Source organism: Condylura cristata, unplaced genomic scaffold, assembly GCF_000260355.1.
Source record: "Condylura cristata isolate star-nosed mole 26May11 unplaced genomic scaffold, ConCri1.0 scaffold00066, whole genome shotgun sequence".
Lineage (NCBI taxonomy): Eukaryota > Metazoa > Chordata > Mammalia > Eulipotyphla > Talpidae > Condylura > Condylura cristata.
The window spans coordinates 380671-385781 of NW_004567167.1; positions in this window are offsets into that span (position 1 = coordinate 380671).

The following is a 5111-nucleotide window of genomic DNA, read 5'->3' on the forward strand; positions in this document are numbered from 1 at the left end:
GTGAAGTGGGTGACCATTGTCTGTGTGGGGCTTCCACAAGGACGGGGCAGGAGGCCTCAATTGGCTCCTCTTGCGGACTGTGGTTGTAGTGACTGTGTTTAGCCATGACCTGTCTCATAACTGGTTCTAATAGTCTAGTCCTGCACTTGTGGGCTTCTGCTTTGTGGCTGTGTGCCCATTCCCTGTTTCATGGGTGGTGGGGCTGTTTGTCAAGGCCTCATCAGTGTCTGACTTTCTCCCATGTGTGCTGGGGGTTGTGGCCCACCTGTGTGGGTCTCTCCTGAGTTGTGTCTTGTCCCCTCACTTATGCCACCTCTTGGGCAGGTCTTGAAGGCACTGTGGGTGTGGTGGCTCACAAACTCACTGGCAAACTTCCTGTGACTATCACTAATCTGGTTCTTCCTCACATATGTTTTGAGGCTGCTTCTGTGTGTCCTGAGTGTGAAGTGGTCTGACAACCTGGTATTATACACTGCGGAGCTTACTGCTGACCTGGGGCCCTCTGGAAGGACTTTTATGTGTTCTGTGTGTCCCCAGTGTGGGAAGTCCTGTGCATCTGCAGGGCTGTGTTGTGGTTTTTTCCTTCCAGCACAGGTTTGACTGCCTTGGTGCAGCCACCAGGTTTTCCTTGTTGGGCTTCACTAGTCTTTGTTCTCTGCAAATGGCAAGGAGCCTGAGCACTGTGACCCTGGGAAAATAAGGCTGTGTGTGGGTGATTGCATCCAGTCACCTAGCCATGGTGCTCTTTGGCGCTTTCATGGGATTATAAGCTTCCCCTCTACCTTTTGGTGTGCCGGGTGCTGAGTTTGGTCCTTGCTGTGACGTGTGGGCACCATCTGTGTGGGCTGCCCACTGTTGCAGGTGTGGTGCTTACTTATCTACTTGTTTTTCTGGGGTTCAGGGCTTGTTTTGAGCACTCCCTGTTTGGGGTCTGTTTTTCCGTTCTCCCCACCCTAGAGCTGATCCTGGTTATGAGGATCCGTAAGACTGGTCAGGCTGTGGAGGGCTGTTTCTGGGGCCAGTGTGGGTTTTCTCCAGAAGTTGATGGGTTGTGTAAAGGTGTGCAGTTGTGCAGTGTTGAATGTTTCTGAGCTGTTTCCACTCCTACCTCAATGGGTGGGGTGCATGGGGTTTGTGCCCTGCTGGGGTTGACCAGCAGGCCAGTAGTGTGGCGCATCAGGAGGTCGACCAGTTGGCCCTGTTGCGCCCGCCACTGGGTGGCGCTGTGCCGTGGTCAAAGCATGCCTGGGCAGCCTGGGCGGCCTGGACCCCAGACCCCACCCCCCAGCCCATTCATTCAGCCCCTTCCTGCTTTCTGGATGCCGTTCTTTCCTGATTTTGGGGTGCCGTTCTTTCCTGCTTTTTGGGGTGCCGTTCTTTCCTGCCTTTTGGGGTGCCGTTCTTTCCTGATTTTTGGGGTACAGCCCTTCCTGCTTTTGGGGTGCCGTTCTTTCCTGATTTTTGGGGTACAGCCCTTCCTGCTTTTGGGGTGCCGTTCTTTCCTGTTTTGGAGGGGTGCAGCCCCTTCCTGATTTTGGGGTGCAGCCACCTTGGGGTGGTCACCCCAGGATATCGTGGGAAGAGAACCCCATTTCAGACGCACGTGTCGTTTAGAAGCATTTTTCACCATTTATTTTGGGTTTTATGGGGTGAAATCAATTCAGGCAAAGTGAGGCTAAGTGTGGCGAACAGACAAGTCCCCGCAACTCCGTGGGCTCATGGGAGGAGGCTGAAACAATCGGCCTTAGACGTCCCGAGACACCGGCACAGCTTCCGGGACACTAGGAAGCGCCGAGGCTCACAGTGTCAGGGCACAGTGCGCACAGAATGACTGAAGCGTTTTGTACAGAGAAGATCCGGCATCCGGCTGGACATTGCCACACGGACTGACTGGAAGTAAAAGAAAAGAGCAAGAGTTAGTATTTAGAAACCTAAAGCGGGAGGCACGCAAGGAAGAGGCGCTAGAACAAGTCAGCAATTCTTGACTAGTGCACACGGCCGCATTCAGCCCAGAACCTGCTCCGTGCGCTTCTCTAGGAGCAAACTGTCGAGGTGCAGCTGACACTGTCGAGGCGCCCTCCCGCCTTGCCCCAGAAGGGGGTGGCGCCTCCGCCTTGCAGAGAGGCAAACCGACTCAGTCGGCAGTTCAAAGGTTAGACGCCCGCAGGCGTCACAGTGTGAACAACACAGAGCCTCTCTGAGGAAAACAGCCCCAGCAGGAAGTGGGCACTAACCGCATCTCAGATGAGCAGACCCCAACAAAAATTAGACACAAGCCGTGTCACCTCAAGGCTTACACCCTAGAAAATGAATGGGGAGGTGAGTGGGTGGGTGATGGTGACAGTCAAAACAGCCACTCCAGTGTCCTGGCTCCCCAGGGCGGCCTGACACCCACTAAGCGTCCAGGCCACAAGCAGGCCGTGGAGCGCAAGCCCACCCATCTGGCAGAGCCACTTTCTGGGGCCCCGGGGCCTCACAGAAGGCTGAGGCTGCAGGCCGACGGCACCACCCCAAAGAGCAGGGTACACGAGCGCAAAGATGGTGCCGGCGACTTACAGGGGCAGCCAGGACGGGCGCGGCAGGCCTCCACTTCCAGATGCAGTCGCACAGTGGGGTGACCACGGCCCGTCCCTGGGCCCTCGCTTTCCCCTGAGCGCAGCATGCAGCGCTCAGAGGCACCAGACGGCGTTAAGGGGAAGTGACACCAGCTGTGCAACGCCATCGTCTGACAGATTCCGGGCGGATCGGGACAAGCTCTGAAAAATCAGACTGTCCACTGCTAACTTATGACCTCCCTTTTTTGTATAAACATATCAAAATATTCTGAGCAACCTTCAGTTTACAACTGGAGTGTCTTAGCCACACAGGCGGCTGCTGGTTCAGGCAAGCTGCCCCAGGAGGAGAAACTCCTCTGTCTCCTGAGACAGAAGGCAGCCCCAGGAGAAATAAGACCCAGGACACAAAAACTCCTGGGAAGCTTCCTTGGTTTCTTTAAATAAAAAAGCAGACCTCAGATAAGGCTCCCAGGGCATAAGGACTCATGGACAAATTTTAACCCTGACTACACAGGTGTCGTTTGATATACAACTGTACAACTTTCTCTTAATTTACTCCCTTTTAAAACAAGCACTAACTACTCTCTGCCAGCCTTAAACTAGCCATTAGCTTTTCTTTAGACAGTCACTGCTAACACTGCTAACACAATTTATTACTACCCAAGACCCCTAACAACCTTTTGCTAACAAGCTCACCCTTTCCCAGACCCCCCTTCCTTTGATGATAACTAGACAGCTGTACACATAATTATCACAAAAACGTATCATCTATTACACCATAAATTGTTAAGAGAAAATGCTTTTTCCCCCTTGTCCTTGAGATCGTTTATGGCGATCTCTCATGAACTCACCCTGTGCATTATTGCAACGAACTCCTTGCTAACAGTATAAGTAGAGACCTGCTGAGGGAATGGCAGGAAGACTTGCACCCTACCCTGACTCCCGTGTCTTCCTCGCGCCCGCTCCTGTCTCCCCTTTTGGAATCTCCGCTCGCTGATGCCTTCCCATCTTAGGGTCCTGCCTGTGCTGCCTCCAGACACCTCAAAAGTTGGAGCTGGTCTCCAACAGGGAAGGAGTCCTGAAGGAGCTCTGCAGAGACTTGGGGACCCCACCCCCTACTCCAGCTTTCTGGACCCTACACCCCACTCCAGTGACTGGAAACTACAACTCCCAGCAGCACTCAGGAGAGAAGTGCGAGGACCCAAGGGCGGAGCTAGCAGGAATTCTGGGACAATTGGGGGATAAATAGGGTGCGATTGCATCTCTCTCACGCTCTGGAAACGGCTCTCTGGACTGGTGTGTTCAATCTGCCCGGCCCAAAGGTACCCCAGTGACTTTGTACCCCGCTCTCTTTCCCTGGGCTGTTTCCTGTTCCTCTTCCCTTTTGTAAATAAACCCGTTATGGACCATTCTGTAGTGTAACTGAGTTGTGACGCGGGTCAGGCCCCACAGACAGGTGGCCAGTCCACTCTGGGCCGCCCTGGAACAGTCTGACAGCTGCTGGAGATAACACAATTAGCACCTGCTCAGCACAGGGAGCAGCTGCTTTGCATTTGCTGCAAAATTGGGTCCGACAGGGCCACAGACAAGGTCAACCCCATGACCGTAAAGGGCCCCATCGTTGCAGGATGAGGTCTCCGGCCAAAGTGTCCTTCCCTGGGCTAAAGCCCCCCAGCATGTCTCTCAGAAGCCCCCACCTGAGGGCCTCCCTGGGGCGCAGGGCTTACAGAGCACCACTGTGAGGCTGCCCACGGCTGCTGCACTGCGAGTCCCATCCCTGGCCTGGGAGTGACCCCAGGCCGCAGCCGACCCCTCTAGTCTCCCGCTGCCCCCTCAGCAGTGTGCATCGGTGGGCCTGTTCTGCTCCCCACTGTCTCTGGGGCGTCCTCTCACCACCTCTGGCCTGTACCCCAGTTCTGTGTGCACAAATCTTTTTTAAAAAAATACCCCCTGTGTGATGCACTCAGAGGGCGCACACTGCGCGCCACTGCCGCCTTGTGGTCACGCGGCAAACTGCACCGCCTGGAGCTGGCCCCGCAGAGCTGACCCTGCTCAGGGCTGGCAGAGGGCGCGGGGTGTGCAGGCAGCGCGACTGCGGCCGGCCGAGCAGCTGGAGATCGAGGAGCTTTAGGGGCATCGTACACACCCCACCTCGGTAGGGCTCTGACTGGGGGACTGCAGGGCCCGGGGCGAGCGCCACGGCGGCCAAAAGGTGGGTCCCGGCCTCTGGACGCCGTCATGGCGGAGCCCGGGGAGCCCAGGGCCCGCCCCGCCCGCTGCAGCCCTGCGGGGCCCGCACACCGTCCTCCCGCCAGGACAGGCGGCCAGACGTGCAGCACAGCGCGGGGAGTGGACGCAGGTGCCCGAGGCACAGGCCAGGCAGGAGGCAGAGTCCGGCGAGGGGGCGAGGACGGGCCAGCTCGCGCGCGCCGGCCTCACCCAGGGGCGCCGCCGCGCCTCGGCCAGGAGCCCCCCAGAGGTACCCAGCCGCGTGCCAGTCCCTGCACGCGCCCCTCCGGCCTCCCCTCCGGGCAGGGGCCAGCGCACCCTGCGGGG